The sequence below is a fragment of the Scyliorhinus torazame genome, chromosome 16 (assembly GCF_047496885.1).
Source record: "Scyliorhinus torazame isolate Kashiwa2021f chromosome 16, sScyTor2.1, whole genome shotgun sequence".
Classification (NCBI taxonomy): Eukaryota; Metazoa; Chordata; class Chondrichthyes; order Carcharhiniformes; family Scyliorhinidae; genus Scyliorhinus; species Scyliorhinus torazame.
The window spans coordinates 150,289,297-150,308,993 of NC_092722.1; positions in this window are offsets into that span (position 1 = coordinate 150,289,297).

Sequence of the window (19,697 nt, forward strand, 5' to 3'; positions counted from 1 at the left end):
CAGCCAATCAGGTCACAGCTTTTCTGTGATGTCACTTCAGTTTCCTCCCCCCCCCCTCCCCCCACACACACACAATTTGAAAAGGTGATAAAAGTAAAAATTAGTAAAAATCACTTACTTACCTTCCGAGGGTCTCAGATGCTCTCTGGTTCTCTCCCTGATTAAAAGTTACAGGCCAGAAGAAAGAGAGAGAACAAAACAGTAGGGAAAAAGCACCTTCTCCCATTCTGCACCGAATTACCTCACTGCACCAATTACCAAATTCCAAATTCCCACTCTGGATGTATCTCCTTCACTTGCGCAAAGCTTACTGAGTGCGCTTTCTGTCTGTCTTTTATACAGACCTCAGCTAACCAGGGTGACTCAAACTACTTAAGCTTCAAAGAGAAGAAAACAATGTGCACCTTTGTGCCACTAAACAGGTCTCAGGTGACTGGCAGATAACTGCCTCTCAGTAATTAGAGTGGGGGCAGCTTCAGCCAATCAGACACTAATCTACACACTGCACGTTTGACTGAAAAACAGCAGAATTAGACTTACCACTTACCTTTCCTGATTACCTCACTGCACCAAATTACCAAGTTCCAAATTCCCACTCTGGATGTGTCTCACTCAGGCTGTGTCTCTTTGACCTGCGCAAAGCTTACGGAGTGCGCTTTCTGGCTGTCTTTTATACAGACTTCAGCTAACCAGGGTGACTCACACTACTTACATTTCAAAGAGAATACAATGTGTTTCTTAAAGCTTCCCACCAACGAGGTTAAACAGACGGTCTGTAGTTGCTGGGCTTAGCTATAACATCTGCAATTCTCCAGTCCTCAGGCACCAAACCCTTTGACCATCTGCTTCAGTATCACCTTGCAGTGTCATGCTTTGCTTCCTAGCAAAGAATCTTGGGACACTGTACTCACTAAGGGCCCTATAAAAATACAAAGTTGTGAAATGCCACACTATGATCCTTTTTCTTTTTAAATTTAGAATGATGATTTATTGATGAACACGTGGAAAGATAACAAACAGATTATTATACAGACAAAGTTACTTAGTAAGTTCAGTGAACTCTCCTGGAGCTACTCTATGTGTTACTGTCCTGTTGTCCATCTTATTACCAACTGGCGGGTATCTCAAGTCACATGACGGATGTCTGACACCACCTGCTGGTTGGAGGTCACATTACTATGTACAAAACTATTCACAGGCATATCACCACATCCCCCTTCCTTTGGAGATAGTCACATTTAATACAAAACATGATTTGTATTATCCTTTAACACAGGTCATATATATGCAAGTGCAACTGTGCCTCAATCAACATATGCCTGCTGAATGTGTCCCTGGTGCACAGCTCATTATGCATCTCCGACAGGATCACCTCGTTGGTCTTCTGTGCTCTTATTAGCTTCCCGACGTCGCTTTTGCTTCTGGAAGACCGGTTTCTGTGCTGGTCTTTTTTGGCTTAGCCTCTTTTTTTTATAAACAATTTTATTGAGGTATTTTTGGCATATAAAACAGCAACATTATACCGTGGTGTATAAAAAGCAAATAAGACATAATGCAAGCAACGGCTCCCCTCTCGCAGGAACCTGCTTAAGCAACCCCTACTCTACGCTATCCTACCCCCCCCCCCCCCCCCTGCTGACGATTAATTCTCCGCAAAGAAGTCAACGAATGGCTGCCACCTCCAGGCGAACCCTGACAGCGATCCTCTCAAGGCGAAATTAATTTTCTCCAGCCCGAGAAAGCTCGCCATGTCCGAAAGCCATACTTCAGACTTCGGGGGTTTGAGTCCCTCCATGCCAACAGTATTCGTCGCCAGGCTACCAGGGAAGCAAAGGCCAAGACATCAGCCTCTTTCTTCTCCTGGACTCCCGGGTCCTCCGAAACCCCAAACATTGCCACCTCAGGACTCATTGCCACCCTAGTTTTCAATACCCGGGAAACGATGTCCGCGAATCCCTGCCAGTACCCCCTTAGTTTAGGACAAGCCCAGAACCTGTGTACATGGTTCGCTGGTCCTCCGGCACATCTAACATATTTGTACTCCAGCCCAAAGAATTTGCTCATCCGGGCCACCGTCATGTGGGCCCGATGTACGACCTTGAACTGGATCAGACTGAGCCTGGTGCATGTTGCAGTCGTGTTTACTCTACTCAAAGCGTCTACCCTTATGCCGTCCTCTATCTCTCCAAACCCCCCCCCCCCGGAGCTCCTCCTCCCACTTAAGCTTCAGTTCTTTGGTCTGTGCCTCCTCTACTCCCATTAATTTTTTATAAATGTTGGAGACTCTCTCCTCTCCCACCTCTCCTCTGGAAACTACCCTGTCCTGGATTCCCCCTTGGTGGGAGGCGTGGGAAGGATGGTACCAATCTGCGTACGAAATCCCACACCTGCAAGTACCTGAAATCATTCCCTCTCGCCAGCCTAAACTTCTCCTCCAACACCCTCATGCTCGGGAAGCCCTCTTTCAGGAACAGATCGCCCATCCTCGTAATCCCCACCCTCCGCTATAATTGGAACCCGCCGTCCATATTCTCCGGGGCAAATCGGTGGTTACCGCAGATTGGGGACCAAACCGATGCTCTCACTTTCCCCATATGCCTTCACCACTGGCCCCAGATCCGTAGAGCCGCCACCACTTTTGGGCTGGAGTATAGGGCTGGTGGAGTATCGTGCTGGCGGGAGCGGCAGAGCCGCCATAACCAAGGCTGCCAAACTGGTGCCCCTCCACAAAGCAGCCTCCGCCCGCTCCCAAACCGACCCCGTACCCGCCATCCATTTCCTTACCATGGTTATGTTAGCTGCCCAGGAGTAATTGCTAAAGTTCGACAACGCCAGCCCTCCATCCCCTCGGTTCCTTTTGAGCATCGCCTTCCTCACCCGTGGGGACTTTCCCGCCCAAACAAATCCCAGGATAATTTTATCGAGCTTCTTAAAGAAGGACCCCGGGATGAAGATGGCGAGACACTGAAATATGAACAAGAATCAACATCTTCACCGTCTGCACTCTCCCCGCCAATGACAGCGGGAGCGCATCCCATCTCCAGAACTCGTCCCTCACTTGCTCCACCAACCGGGGCAAGTTTAGCTTATGCAACCTACTCTAGTCTCGCGCTACTTGTAGCCCTAAATATCTGAAGCTTTCCCCTACCAGCCTGAACGGCAGCCCCCTCAGCCTACTCTCCTGACCACCCGCCTGCACTACCACATCTAGCTCTTTGCCTTGTTCAATTTATATCCTCAGAACTGACCAAATTCTCTCAGGGTTTCCATGATTCCGTCCATCCCCGTCATTGGGTGTGACACGTATAACAGCAGCTCATCCGCACTTTATGTAACACTCCGCCCCAGACCAGCCCTTTCAAGTCCCTTGAAGCTCTCAGAGTAATTGCCAGCGGTTCTATAGCCAGCGCAAACAGCAGTGGAGCGAGAGGGCATCCCTGTCTAGTCCCGCGGTGCAGTCTGAAGTAGTCAGATGTCGTCCTCACACTACCCTCTGGGGCCTGATATAGCAGCCTAACCCAGTCAATGAATTCCACCCCGAACCCAAAACATCCCAGCACCTCCCATAAATAGTCCCATTCAACCCGGTCGAAAGCCTTTTCGGCATCCATTGCTACCACTACCTCTGCCTCCCTGCTCTCCGGGGCATCATAATCACATTGAGCAGCCTCCTTAGATTCGCCACCAGTTGCCTGCCCTTTACGAACCCGGTTTGGTCATCCGCAATCACATCTAGTACACAGTCCTCAATTCTAGACGCCAAGATCTTGGCTGGTAACTTAGCGTCCTATAGGACCCACATGCCTCCGGGTCTTTATCCCGTTTCAGTATAAGCGATATAGTGGCCTGCGACATTGTCGGGGGGGGAAGACCTCTCTGCTTCTTGCCTCGTTGAACACCCTGACCAGCACCGGCCCCACTATCTCGGAGAACTTTTTATAAAACTCCACCGGGTATCCGTCCGGCCCCAGGGCTTTACCCACTGCATGACCTTCAGGCCCCCCCAGAAATTCTTCGGTCCTCATCGGGGCCCCCAGCCTGTCTACCAACCCCTACCTATTCTTGGGAAGGTCAGTCCGTCCAAAAAGCGCCTCATCCCCTCCGGTCTCGTGGGGGGTTCTGAGGTGTACAGCTTGCTATAGAAGTCCCTAAACACCTTGTTCAGTCCTACCGGGTCCCCCACCAGGTTTCCTTCCACGTCGACTACCTTTCGTATTTCCCTAGCCGCTTCTCTGTCACTTAGTTGTTGTGCAAGCATTCTGCTGGCCTTCTCCCCATGCTCGTATATTGCGCCCTTTGCCCTTCTAAGCTGCTTACGTCCTTCCCAGACTCGGTCTGCAGCCTCTGTCATTTCCTAAGTAACTCTGGCCTCGGGGACTCCGCATAGCTCCTGTCCGTCTGTAAAATGTCCTTAACCAGTCAGTCCGCTTCTGCCCTGTCTGTCCTGTCCCTATGGGCTCGGATTGAAATCAGCTCCCCTCTCAGTGCATCCCAGAGCACCGCTGCGGAGACTTCTCCAGTATAATTTACCTGCAGGTAATTATGCATGCATTTCCTCCGCCTCCCACACACCACCTCGTCCACCAGCAGCCCAACTTCCAGCCTCCATTGTGGGCGCTGAAAGATATCTTTGCAAATCTACAGATCAACCCAATGCGGAGCATAGTCCGAGATGGTAATTGCCGAATATTCTGCATCCGTCATCCCTGTCAGCAAGTCCCTGCTCATGATAAAGAAAACGATTCGGCGTTCCGGGTGCGGCGATGACCAGCTGAGTCGCACGTTCCGGCAGCTCCCTGTGAAACGGACTTTTGGGCTCTTGATAGGAGCCCCAACGGCAATTTTAACGGCTGAAAACACCGTGCGGTAAACCAGAAGGGTGTTCCCCCTGGACACGGATGGAAAAAGGAGGAAAGTGGCCGGATTGCAGCGGATCCTTTGGAACAACGGCAAGGAAGGCAAGCAGAAACTAAGATGGCGTCGGAAGGTGGCAGTTTCATATGGGGCCCTGAACAACAAGAGTTTTTGAAACGCTGCGTGGAGGAGATAAAAAAGGAAATGAAGAAAGAGTTGTTGGCCCCGATATTACAGGCGATTGAAGGGCTGAAAGAGGAACAAAAGACCCAGGAGCAGGAGCTTCGGGTCGTGAAGGCGAAAGCAGCAGAGAATGAAAACGACATACAGGGCCTGGTGGTGAAGTCGGAGATACAGGAGGCACACCAGAAACGATCTGTGGAGAGGTTGGAGGCACTGGAAAATAACGCAAGGAGGAACAACTTGAGGATTCTTGGCCTTCCTGAAGGTGTGGAGGGGGCGGACGTCGGGGCACATGTGAGCACGATGCTGCACTCGTTAATGGGAGTGGAGGCCCCGACGGGTCCGTTGGAGGTGGAGGGAGCATACCGAGTTATGGTGCGAGGATCGAGAGCAGGAGAAGCTCCCAGAGCCATAGTGGTGAGATTTCTCCGTTTTAAGGATAGAGAAATGGTCCTTAGATGGGCGAAGAAAACTCGGTGTAGTAAATGGGAGAACGCGGTGATCCGCGTCTATCAAGATTGGAGTGCGGAGGTGGCGAGAAGGAGGGAGAGCTTTAATCGGGCCAAAGCGGTACTTCACAAAAAAAAGATGAAGTTTGGAATGCTGCAACCGGCAAGACTGTGGGTCACATATCAAGGGAGGCACCACTACTTTGAGACGGCGGATGAAGCGTGGACTTTTATTGTAGAAGAAAAATTGGAATGATTGGACTACGAAAATGAACGTTTGGACAAAGTGGTGGGACGAGTGGTGGGGGGGTGGGGGGGGGCGAAGAGGGATTGTATGATTAATCCTGCGGTATGGTAACTTTTCTTTCTCCCACAGGTGGTGATGGGGGGAGGTGGGGAGGGAGAGGAGATGGGGCGTTGGCCATGGGAGGCGGGGCCGAGGGAGAGGCGCGGGCTTGGTTCCCGCGCTATGATAATTATGGCGGGAATAGAGAAGCAGGAAGGAGGGGGCGCCGCACGGGGCGAGCCGTGATCACGGGGGGAAGCCGAGGTCAGCCAGAGTTTGCTGACTTCTGGGAGCAACATGGGGGGAGTAATTACGCTAGCGGGGGGTCTAGGGGGGGGGGGGGATTACTGGGTTGCTGCTGCTGGGGAAAGGGGGGAGTGGGTGCGGGAAAGGATGGGCAGGGGGGCACCGTCTGGGAGAAATACAGCCGCGTGGGAACTGGGCGAGAAGCTGGAAAAAGATGATGGCTAACCGGCAAGGGGAGGGGGTGGGAAGCCCCCCAACTCGGCTGATCACGTGGAACGTGAGGGGGCTTAACGGGCCGATAAAGAGGGCACGAGTACTCGCACACCTTAAGAAACTTAAAGCAGATGTGGTCATGTTACAGGAAACGCACCTGAAACTGATAGATCAGGTTAGGTTGCGCAAAGGATGGGTAGGGCAGGTGTTCCATTCGGGGCTAGATGCGAAAAACAGGGGGGTGGCTATATTAGTGGGGAAGCGGGTAATGTTCGAGGCAAAAACTATAGTGGCGGATAACGGGGGCAGATACGTGATGGCGAGTGGCAAATTACAGGGAGAGATGGTGGTGTTGGTAAACGTGTACGCCCCGAATTGGGACGATGCCAATTTTATGAGGCGAATGCTAGGACGCATCCCAGACCGAGAGACCGGAAAGCTGATAATGGGGGGAGACTTTAACACGGTGTTGGAACCAAGGCTGGATAGGTCGAAGTCCAGGACTGGTAGGAGGCCGGCAGCAGCCAAGGTGCTTAAGGATTTTATGGAGCAGATGGGAGGGGTGGACCCGTGGAGATTCAGTAGACCTAGGAGTAAGGAGTTCTCGTTTTTCTCCTATGTCCATAAAGTCTATTCACGCATAGACTTTTTTGTGTTGGGTAGGGCATTGATCCCGAGGGTGAGGGGAATGGAATATACGGCTATAGCCATTTCGGATCATGCCCCACACTGGGTAGACTTGGAGATAGGGGAGGAAACAAGAGGGCGTCCACCCTGGAGAATGGATATGGGACTAATGGCGGATGAGGGGGTGTGCTTAAGGGTGAGGGGATGCATTGAAAAGTACTTGGAACTCAATGACAATGGGGAGGTTCAGGTGGGAGTGGTCTGGGAGGCGTTGAAGGCGGTGGTTAGGGGGGAGCTGATATCAATAAGGACACATAAAGGGAAGCAGGAGAGTAAGGAACGGGAGCGGTTGTTGCAAGAACTTTTGAGGGTGGACAGACAGTATGCGGAAGCACTGGAGGAGGGACTGTATAGGGAAAGGCAAAGGCTGCATGTGGAATTTGACTTGCTGACCACAGGCACTGCAGAGGCACAATGGAGGAAGGCGCAGGGTGTACAGTATGAATATGGAGAGAAGGCGAGCAGATTGCTGGCACACCAATTGAGGAAAAGGGGAGCAGCGAGGGAAATAGGGGGGGTGAGAGACGAAGATGGAGAGACGGAGCGGGGAGCGGAGAGAGTGAATGAAGTGTTTAAGACATTTTATAAAAAATTGTATGAAGCTCAACCCCCGGATGGGAGGGAGAGAATGATGGAGTTTTTGGATCGGCTGGAAATTCCCAAGGTGGAAGAGCAGGAAAGGATGGGATTGGGAGCACAGATCACGGTAGAAGAAGTGGTGAAAGGAATTAGGAACATGCAGACGGGAAAGGCCCCGGGACCGGACGGATTCCCAGTTGAATTTTACAGAAAATATTTGGACTTGCTTGCCCCGCTACTGACGAGGACCTTCAACGAGGCAAAGGAAAGGGGACAACTGCCCCCGACTATGTCAGAAGCAACGATATCGCTTCTTTTAAAGAAGGAAAAGGATCCGCTACAATGCGGGTCCTACAGACCAATCTCCCTCCTCAATGTAGATGCCAAGGTCTTGGCCAAGGTAATGGCAATGAGAATAGAGGAATGTGTCCCGGGGGTGGTTCATGAGGACCAAACTGGGTTTGTGAAGGGGAGACAGCTGAACACGAACATACGGAGGTTGTTAGGGGTAATGATGATGGCCCCACCAGAGGGTGAAACGGAGATAGTAGTGGCGATGGATGCCGAGAAAGCATTTGATAGAGTGGAGTGGGATTATCTGTGGGAGGTGTTGAGGAGATTTGGGTTCGGAGAGGGGTATGTTAGATGGGTGCAGCTGTTGTATAGGGCCCCAGTGGCGAGTGTGGTCACGAATGGACGGGGATCGGCATATTTTCGGCTCCATAGAGGGACAAGGCAGGGATGTCCTCTGTCCCCATTACTGTTTGCACTGGCGATTGAGCCCCTGGCGATAGCGCTGAGAGGTTCCAAGGGATGGAGGGGAATACTTAGGGGAGGAGAAGAACACCGGGTATCTTTATATGCGGATGATCTGCTACTATATGTGGCGGATCCAGCGGAGGGGATGCCAGAAATAATGCGGATACTTGGGGTGTTTGGGGATTTTTCAGGGTATAAATTGAACATGGGAAAGAGTGAGCTGTTTGTGGTGCATCCAGGGGAGCAGAGTAGAGAAATAGAAGACCTACCGTTGAGGAAGGTAACAAGAGACTTTCGTTACCTGGGGATCCAGATAGCTAAGAATTGGGGCACATTGCACAGGCTAAATTTGACGCGGTTGGTGGAACAGATGGAGGAAGATTTCAAGAGATGGGATATGGTAGCATTGTCAATGGCAGGGAGGGTGCAGGCGGTTAAGATGGTGGTCCTCCCGAGATTCCTTTTTGTGTTTCAGTGTCTCCCGGTGGTGATCACGAAGGCTTTTTTCAAAAGGATAGAAAAGAGTATCATGGGTTTTGTTTGGGCCGGGAAGACTCCGAGAGTGAGGAAGGGATTCTTACAGCGTAGTAGGGATAGGGGGGGGGGGGCTGGCACTACCGAGCCTAAGTGAGTATTATTGGGCCGCTAATATTTCAATGGTGAGTAAGTGGATGGGAGAGGAGGAAGGAGCGGCGTGGAAGAGATTAGAGAGGGCGTCCTGTAGGGGGACCAGCCTGCAGGCTATGGTGACAGCCCCATTGCCGTTCTCACCAAGGAACTATACCACGAGTCCGGTGGTGGTAGCTACACTGAAGATTTGGGGACAGTGGAGACGACATAGGGGAAAGACCGGAGCACTGGGGGGGTCCCCGATAAGAAACAACCATAGGTTTGCCCCGGGGGGAATGGATGGGGGATATGGAATGTGGCAAAGAGCAGGTATAACGCAATTGAAAGATCTATTTGTGGATGGGAAGTTTGCGAGTCTGGGAGCGCTGACCGAGAAATATGGGTTGCCCCAAGGGAATGCATTCAGGTACACGCAATTGAGGGCTTTTGCGAGGCAGCAGGTGAGGGAATTCCCGCAGCTCCCGACACAAGAGGTGCAGGACAGAGTCATCTCAAAGAAATGGGTGGGGGACGGTAAGGTGTCGGATATATATAGGGAAATGAGAGACGAAGGGGAGACTATGATGGACGAACTAAAAGGGAAATGGGAAGAAGAGCTAGGGGAGGAGATTGAGGAGGGGATGTGGGCAGATGCCCTAAACAGGGTAAACTCGTCGTCCTCGTGCGCCAGGCTAAGCCTGATTCAGTTTAAGGTATTACACAGGGCACATATGACTGGAACACGGCTCAGTAAATTTTTTGGGGTGGAGGATAGGTGTGCGAGGTGCTCGAGAAGCCCAGCGAATCATACCCATATGTTTTGGTCATGCCCGGCACTACAGGGGTTTTGGATGGGGGTGACAAAGGTGCTTTCGAAAGTAGTAGGAGTCCGGGTCGAACCAAGCTGGGGGTTGGCTATATTTGGGGTTGCACAAGAGCTGGGAGTGCAGGAGGCGAAAGAGGCCGATGTTTTGGCCTTTGCGTCCCTAGTAGCCCGGCGCAGAATATTGCTAATGTGGAAAGAAGCCAAGCCCCCGGGGGTGGAGACCTGGATAAATGTTAAGTTCGTCCTAAGGGGGTCGGCTCAAGGGTTTACTAGGCGGTGGCAACCGTTCGTCGAATATCTTGCGGAAAGATAGATAGGGGAGAACAAAGAAGGCAGCAGCAGCGGCCCAGGACTTGGGGGGGGGGGGGGGGGGGGGGGGGTGGCCTGAGACAAGGCAGTTGCCAATTAGGGCTAGTTTTTATTTTTTGTTATTTAATATTTATTTATTTGTTGTTGTTTTTGTTTAAATTTAAAAAAGGTCATTATTATCTGTATTGTTACAATGTTGTGTAAAGGATGCACAATGTACTGTGTTGGTTGACCAAAAATTTTCAATAAAATATTATTTAAAAAAAAAAAGAAAACGATTCGGCAATGCGCCTTGTGGACGTGAGAATAGAGCGAAAATTCCTTCGCCGACGGCCAACTAACTCTCCATGGGTCAGCTCCCCCCATTTACTTCATGAACCCTCTCAGTTCCTTTGCCATCGCTGGCACCCTACCCGTTTTTGAACACGACCGGTCCAGGCCAGGATCAAGAACTGTGTTAAAGTCCCCACCCATGATTAGTTTGCGTGAGTCCAAGTCAGGGATCTTTCCCAGCAACCTCTTAACAAAATCTACATCATCCTAATTAGGGGCATATACATTGACCAGGACTACTCTCACCCCCTCGAGCTTACCCCTAACCTTAACAAATCTGCCACCCCTGTCCGCAACTGTGCCTTCCACCTCAAATTGGACCCGCTTGATGATCAAAATCGCAAATCCCCTGATCTTAGTGTCGAGCCCCGAATGGAAGACCTGACCAATCCAGCCCTTCCTTAATCTGACCTGGTCAGCCACTTTCAGATGAGTCTCCTGAAATTCGTGAACACACGCGCCCTCTTGACTGGCCCGTTTAGCCCTCTAACATTCCAGGTGATCAGCCTGGTCGGGCGGCACCTCGCACCCCTCCTTTGCCGATCAGCCATCTCCTTTCTTTGGCCAGCCCCCAAGCCATGTGTCGCGCTTCCTCTGGCCCGCCTCCACCCCTGACCTCCTCATTGTTACCATGCTCAATTTCTATCATTGTCAGCAGACCTACTCTTCCCTTCCCCGCCCCCCCAGCAACACCACCCTATAACCTAACCCCTGACATAAACTAGCTAAATGAACACCCCCCACCTGGCTTCCCAGCTAGCCTGGTGGCTCCCAACTCCGGCACCAGCGAGTCTCCCACCTATTGTTCCCTGGCTTCCCCCGCTCCATCCACACCACTTCCCCAAATCAGCCCTACTTGAACAAATAGTCTAAACAGGACAGCCTCAACAATAGTGCAATTTAAGTCATACAAAACAAAATAGCAGGCACTGCCAACCATTCCTATCTGAACGCAGAAAGAGATCACAAAAATTCCCCGAAAAACACCACCCATATCCGAACCATTCTAACTATTCTCTTTTTCTAACAAAACCCAAAAGCGAAAAAGAAACGAAGAGAAAAAAGACAAAAAACACAAAAACCAAGATTAAAAGCATGAAAAAACATGCAGGCATCTCTCAGAAACAGGAGAAAAAGAATTAAAAGTTCCAACACGAGTCCAAGAGTCCTCAGCCTGGGACCAGCCCTTGTCTCTTTGCAAAGTCCATCGCTTCCTCGGGTTCCTCGAAATAATGGTGCTGGACCTCATGCGTAATCCACAGTCGCGCCGGATAGAGCATCCCAAATTTCACCTGCTTCAGATATAAAATCTCTTTAACTTGCCTGTAGCCTGCCCTCCTTCTGGCCACCTCTGCGCTCAGGTCTTGGTAAACGCGCAGAGTGCTATTGCCCCAGTTGCAGCTCCTCGTGCTCTTGGCCCATTGAAGAACCCGCTCTTTATCCAGGAACCTGTGGAACTGGACCACCATCATTCGTGAGGCACCGCAGCTGCCGCACCTGCGCTCTATGTGCCCTGTCCACCTCCGGCGGGCGAGGGAACACCTCGATCCCCAGCAGCTTCTAGAACATATCTGCCACATACGCGGTAGCATCCAGCCCCTCAGCCCCCTCCGGGAGGCCAACAAATCTTAAATTCTGCCGGCGAGACCTGTTCTCCAGGTCCTCCAGCTTTTCCAGGAGCATTTTTTGTTGGTCTCTCAACCTTCGAATCTCCATGTCCGCCACTGTTTGAAAGTCCGCCTGCTCCTCCAGTCTTCTCCAGCTCCTGGCTCTTCTCAGCCTGGGCATCCAGCCTTTTCTCCATTCGGTCAAACGATTTCTGGAGCGGTTCCAAATGATCACTTTTCAGTGCTAGGAAGTTCTCCTGCATAACCTGCAACAGGTGCTCCATTGTCAGCTGAGCTGGCAGTGCCCGAGTCTGGACATCGGCCATATTGGTTTCACTCACGGCCTCCCCTTTTGCCCTTGCTTGTCCACTTCTCCAGCTGTTTGCGATCCTTCCTACATCTTAGTTCCATACACCTCTGTATGGATTCAGTGACTGAGTGCTATTACTTTCAAATCCAGCGCTTAAAAGCGCAAAAATGTAGGTGGAAAAGGTCCAAAAGTCTGACCAGAGCGGGAGCCACCAAGTCTGCGACTTACTCCCTCATCGCCGCCACCGGAAGTCCTATGATCCTTTTTCAAGCAGATTATTTGAAATTTGCTTTTGCAAGAAGAGCATTACCAAAATGTAATCATCCTGCTTATCCAATTTAAAAACGGTTTAACTTATTTCTCTAACTCATGGTTAAAACAATTTGCAACATTGTATTGATGAAAGCTTAGTAGAATTCTGGCCAGTATTTTAAAATTACTTATATATTGGAACTGGATATAAAGGGGAAAGTTAGTAAATCAAAACTGGATAAAGACTCAACATTTAGGTCACATACTGAATGCAAAGATTCACCTGAAGCACAAGTTTGGATTTAAATCTATGCAGGGACACTTGCATTGCAGGGCTAAATCGCTGGCTTTGAAAGCAGACCAAGGCAGGCCAGCAGCACGGTTCAATTCCTGTACCAGCCTCCCTGAACAGGCGCCGGAATGTGGCGACTAGGGGCTTTTCACAGTAACTTCATTTGAAGCCTACTTGTGACAATAAGCGATTTTCATTTCATTGGTCAGACATTTTCAGAATAAATGTGAAACTTTCTTTTAACATAACATTCTATTATCTATACTCCCTAATAATCTATCAAGACATACCATTGTGAAGACATTTACATACCATGCTTACCTTCCTGGCACCACCTGGAAAAGCCAGCACAAATAAATTACTTGCAAGCTTGCCCCTCCAGTCCCATGAACGCCAATGCCAATCACTTTCAACCACATGACCAGAAAAAATGTATTAACTTGAGTTGTCTGTCATTGCAAAAATATCAGAATCCGACAATCAAATTGCTCCATGAAAATTGTCCCTCCTTTAACTATCAATATGGTACACTAAATTAAAGCTGAATTATTAACCATGAGACAAGCTGCACATATTAACACACATATTTTCAATAGGCATGGGGAGACAGAGGTCAAATTAAGGGCATATGTTATGAGTATATTAAAGAAATAAAAGTAATCCAAAATACAGATTACAATGAACTAAAATAAAGAAATGCTACATACTGGAGCATTACTCAAGGGCATGTACCAGCATGTATTGAACACAGTGTGGATTATAGACATGGCTAATCATAGAATGTACAGTGCTGAAGGCCATTCAGCCCATCGAGTGTGCACCGGCCCTTGGAAAGTGCACCCTACCCAAGCCCACGCCTCCACCCTATCCCCATAACCCCACTTAACCATTTTGGACACTAAGGGCAATTTAGCATGGCCAATCCACCTAACCCGCACATCTTTGGACTGTGGGAGGAAATCGGAGCACCCGGAGGAAACCCACGCACACACGGGGAGAACATGCAGGCTCCGCACAGACAGTGACCCAGCAGGGAATCGAACCTGGGACCCTGGCACTGTGAAGCCACAGTGCTATCCACTATGCTACCGTGCTGCCCTAATAAAAAAGTTATAAATATTGAGAAGGGTTCTGTAGGTTTGAGCTAATTTACCAAATACCAATTTGAGGGATAGTTCAGCCTTCATCTAGGAATTAATTGGCTTTAACTGGTATACACCCTTTTGTTGACAGGTCCTCAACGGCTGCATTATTACAAGTCAGTGCTCCATGTTCACCCAAAGCTGTCTGTACAAAAATGATAAATTATAATCATGTCACTTGTCCACTCTCAACATAGAGGATCACTCAAAGGTTAACTATGTTCACTGAAAAACACTTTTTATAATCGTGGCAGTACGTCTTTAAAACACGAAAACATTTGTGATAACCAGGTGTTGAGGTGCATTATATAACTCTAACCCTTCACTTACAACGTAAATTAATTAAAACTTCTGGAAATAATCTTGATTGACAATTTGGAAAGTTTTCAGATCAGATCATCAATATTTTTACTAACAAAGTGGAAACTTAAACAACTATTCAAAGTAAAAGTCGCGACTAAGTGTACTGGTGGATGCCATTATCCTCAATATTGAAAAACAGTGGGAGTACCTACTACTGGCTTTGCGAGATTGCTAGATATCCGCAGATTTACACTTCAACATTACGCAGTAATTATTTCAAATCAGAGAGCCTTAAATTCAGGAGTGATTTAGTTTTCAATTCATGCCCTTATAAAAGTAATCGCAATGGGCACGGCCTTCGAACTAGGCGCGCCTCCCAACGCAATCAGCCTCACTTGATGGAAAAGTGGACGGAGGGAGCAGATTTCCAGGATCAATTCATCCTTTTCGTTAATTATTCATCGAAATAAGGAAACACGCGCGCCCGGGAGCCGACAGGATTTAACGCCCTTCTGGGAGCTGTGTTCAGAGAGGCGGCAAAGGGACGCGGCTTCGTAGGTAGGCAGGATGGGGAAGGGAAAGAAAGTGCAAACAAAAACAATTAAAATTAGTTTTGACGGCAAGATCTGCCATTTCAGGGATGGCTGGAGCACTGCGAGGGGATGTCACTCACCCACTCCATATTTCTCTCTTTTGCTTGAAACCCAACGCGTCATGGTTGCTGTTTTAAACTTCCTTCAACTTCTTTGTGATTGTTTTTCTTTCCACCCTCTCCGCCCCCTCCCAGCTTTTCCTTATTTCTCCTGGAAACTCCAGGCCGCCATTTTCCACAGGAGGAGAGAAAGTTCCAGTCATGTGTCTCGAACGTCACCGGTCATCAAACTACCAACGGTCGCAGAGTAACCACCCCCGGCCAAAAAAAACTTCCCGCCTCACACCCTCATCGCCGCGGCCTCCTTGACGGTACGTCCCCCGCGCCCAAAGACTAGTCGTAGTTAGTTGTTTTAGTTATCCCATTTATTTCTCTTCAAAACAAGCCAGTGGGGGCGTTGGCTCCACTATCATTGCCAGGGAATGTGGGAGGACTGGTAGTCTTTGTGAGTGGAAGTTTGAACTTGCCCTGAAAAATCCACTATGTGCGCCGAGGTTTTGCCTTTTATTTAATTACGCAGGACGGACGGCTCCTCAACGGACCATTCGGCCCAACCAGTCCTTTTATATATGCGCCACTTCGAGCTCCCTCCCTGTCCTTCCACACCTCGAGCGTGCGTGTCCGTTTAACGACATCAGCGTAGCGCAGTCGGAGATCTGAAATAAAAACAGTGAAAGGTTGGAAATACTCAGCGGGAACCCTGGCAGCATCCATGGAAAGTTAACGTTTCAGATCTGTGACCTTTTCCTCAGAAGGGACTGAAACGTTAATTTGTCTCTTCACGGGTGCTGCCTGACCGGTTGAGTATTTTCTATTTCCACCAATGTAACCTCGCCATCCCCTTCCTCGTATCTAGCTTCTGTTAAATGTGTGTACTCTACATTGGCTTCAACTGCCTATGTGGTTGCAAGTTTCACATTCTCACCATTCCCTGGTAAAGGGGTAGCACAGTTAGTCTGACATCCTGAGGATCAGCCAATCCTTTTATGCCGGACTGTATGACCTGAAGCCAACAGATAGCACTGTTTCCCAGACCTTCCTGTCGACTATCACGGAGGTCATGGGCGACAGCGAGCTGGAAAACCTGGACAAACCACTAACTCTGGACGAGTTGACAAAGGCCGCCAAGTCCTTCGAGACGAGTAAAACTCCCGGAAGCGACGGCTTACCGGTTGAGTTGTATTCGGCTCTGTGGGACTGGATGGGCCCAGACCTGCTGGAAGTGTACGAGAGTATGCTTCTGGAAGGCAGCATGTCAGAGTCCATGAGGAAAGGCATCATCACCCTCATCTACAAGCAGAAGGGGGAAAGGGAAGAAATTCGAAATTGGCGACCCATTTCACTGTTGAATGTGGATTACAAAATTCTAGCCAAGGTCATCGCCAATCGGGTCAGGTCTGCTCTGGAGTCGGTGATCCACCCTGACCAAACCTGTGCTGTACCCGGCAGGAAGATCTCTGATAGCCTCGCGCCACTCAGGGATACGATCGCCTACGTGCAGGACAGGAGGGTGGACACTTGCCTCATCAGCCTTGACCAGGAGAAGGCTTTTGACAGAATATCGCACACCTACATGATGGATGTGCTCTCCAAAATAGGGTTTGGGGAGGGAATTCGCAATTGGATCAAACTGCTCTACACAAACATCTATAGCGCAGTCTCAATCAATGGGTGGGAATCAGAAAAGATCCAGATCAAATCTGGAGTCAGGCAGGGCTGCCCTCTCTCCTCTGCCCTTTTTGTGTGCTGCATAGAACCTTTTGCCGAGTCCATCAGGAAGGATCCGGGTATAAGGGGAGTGACGATCCCAGGCAGTGGAGGCATGCAAGTCAAGGCCTCCCTGTACATGGACGACGTTGCCGTCTTCTGCTCGGATCCTGCGTCTGTGCGCAGGCTCTTGACCACCTGTGACCAGTTTGAACTGGCCTCGGGAGCCAAGGTAAACCGTGGCAAGAGCGAGGCCATGTTCTTTGGGAACTGGGCCAACCGGTCCTTTGTCCCCTTCACTGTCAGGTCAGATTACCTGAAGGTGCTGGGGATATGGTTCGGAGCTGCTGGGGCGTGCACCAAAACCTGGGAGGAGCGCTTAGCAAAGGCAAGGCAGAAACTGGGCTGGTGGGAGCAACGCTCCCTCTCCATTGCGGGCAAAACCCTGGTCATCAGGTGTGAGGTACTCTCGGTGCTACTGCACGTGGCGAAGGTCTGGCCCATAACCCGACCCTACGCCGCAGCAGTCACCCGAGCCATCTTCAAATTCATCTGGAGATCCAAGATGGACCGTGTCCGAAGGGACACCATGTACAAACCTCTGGAGAAGGGAGGGCAGAATGTACCCAACGCCTCCCTCATCCTGTTGGCCACCTTTGTGTCCAGCTGCATCAAGCTGTGCGTGGACCCCCAGTATGCAAACACCAAGTGTCACTACACTGTCCCCGGTGTTACGAAGGATGGGCCTGGCCTCATTGCCGCGGAACCCTCCAAGTAGTTGGACCGTACCTTACCACCCGTCCTTCGTGGAAAAGTTTTTCAAGAAAAACACCTTTGACCACAAGGCAATGAAGCAGTGGTCAGCACGTAATGTCCTCGAGGCCCTCAGGGAAAAGGAGACCGTGGAGGACGTTGGATGGTTCCCTGAGCAGACTGCCAGAGTCATCTGGCAGAACGCCTCATCACCAGAACTTTCAAACAAGCACCAAGACCTAGCTTGGCTGGTGGTGACAAGGGCCCTCCCTGTCAGATTCTTCATGCACACCCGAAGGCTCTGCACCAATGCATGCTGCCCTCGGAGTGGCTGTGGGGGAAATGAGACGGTCACACACCTCCTTGTGGAATGTGCCTTTGCAAAGAAGGTCTGGAGAGAGACGCAGTGGTATTTGTCAAGGTTCATCCCGAGCAGCTCTGTGACACAGGACTCTGTGCTCTATGGACTGTTTCCAGGGACACACACCGAGACAAACATCAACTGCTGCTGGAAGGTCATCAACTCGGTGAAAGACGCTCTTTGGTCTGCCCGGAACGTGCTGATCTTCCAGTGCAAAGAGCTGTCCTCGAGTGTTGCAGACTGGCACATTCCAAGGTCCAGGACTACGTGCTGAGGGATGCACTCAAGCTTGGGAAAGCTGCCGCCAAGGCGCAATGGTGAAAGACCACTGTGTAAGGTCTTACCAGCAAATGTACACCGAGGGGCAGGTAACAGTAAACCGCCCTTGGTCTGGGTCATTAACACTCCAATGTATAAAAGAAACATGACAATGTAAATGTTTAAGAAGGAATTGTAACGTAAAGAGCGATATGTGTGTAATGTTGTCAAAATTGAATGGAAGAAAGTCAAGGGAATGTGTAACTCTGATGGAAATGTACAGTCAAGACAATTTGAAATGTACTCTAATGTTTATGATAGATTTTATGAATAAAGTATATTTTTTGAAAAAAAAGAAGTGGTTTCTCACAGCACCAGGAACCCGAGTTCAATTCTGACGTTGGGTGATTGCATGGAGTTTGCACATTCTCCCTGTGTCTGCTTGGATTTTGTTCGGGTTTCCTCCCACAGTCCAAAGGTGTGCAGGATAGGTGGATTGGCCATGCTAAAATGACACCTTAAATGTCCAAAGGTTATGTGGAGTTACGGCGATCGGGCGGGGGAGTGGGCCTAGATGAGGTGCTCTTTCGGATGGTCGATGCAGACTCGATGGGCTGAATGGCCTCCTGCACTGTAGGGATTCTTGTTTCTCCTGAATTGTCCATTTGATTTTTTTGAAGACTATCCTATACTCATGGCAACTAGATCCCAGAAAGATAACAAAGCTTAAAATACAGTATGGACTCAAAAATAGGAACAAGTTAAATATTGAAATAACAGTAACTGAATAGAATTAGAACTAACAGTATAATACGAATATACACAGGTAAGAATAACAACTAATGACAGCACTTACTGATGTCATCGGCAATGGATTTAAATAAGTATCTGCTGTATGTTGGCTTCAATTACTTGTGTGGTTGCAAGTTTCACACTCTCACCATTGCCTGGGTAAAGAAGTTTCTCCTGAATTCTCCATTTGACTTTTGGTGACTATCTTATACCTCTCGTCTTGCTCTTCCCTGCCTCTAGCCTTGCTCTTTCCCAGAAAGGGAATAATTTTCTCTCTCTGTCTATTCTATCAAATCTTCCATCATTTTAAAGACCTCTATTAGGTCACCACTCAAGAGAAACGAGACTTTTAAAATTAAATAATAAAGGAGATATTGGGTTGCCCCAGTGCTGTTAAACAAAAATCTCTCAACAAAAGTGGCCTCTACTAGGAACCATAAAACACAAAATTCATGAACTCAAATAATGTTTAATCTATGATGCCCTCCAGCACCTTTGATGATTGCCAGGCACAGAAAATCTTGAGCGTCCCACAAAGCACCATCACACTCCTCCAGAGCCACCTGGGCATAGACAAGGTGGCAAAATCATAGAATTCCTACAGTGCTGAAGAAGGCCATTCGGCCCATCGAGTCTGCACCAACCCTTCAATGAGCACTCTACCCCTGTAACCCCAGAACCTAACCTGCACCTCCCTGGACACTAAGGGGCAATTTAGCATGGTCAATCCATTTACCCTGCGCAATCCACTTACCCTGTGCATCTTTAGACTGGTCAATTTGAATTGCCAAGTTTCTAAATTTCCATAAACTTCAAAACTGGTTCAGGAGAAAGTGAACCTAAATGCCTAAAATGAAATCCATTCTCAGTAAACTTTATTTTTATTTTATAACCATCAACAATGAAACTTCAATCATTGGTATTATTCATTGGAT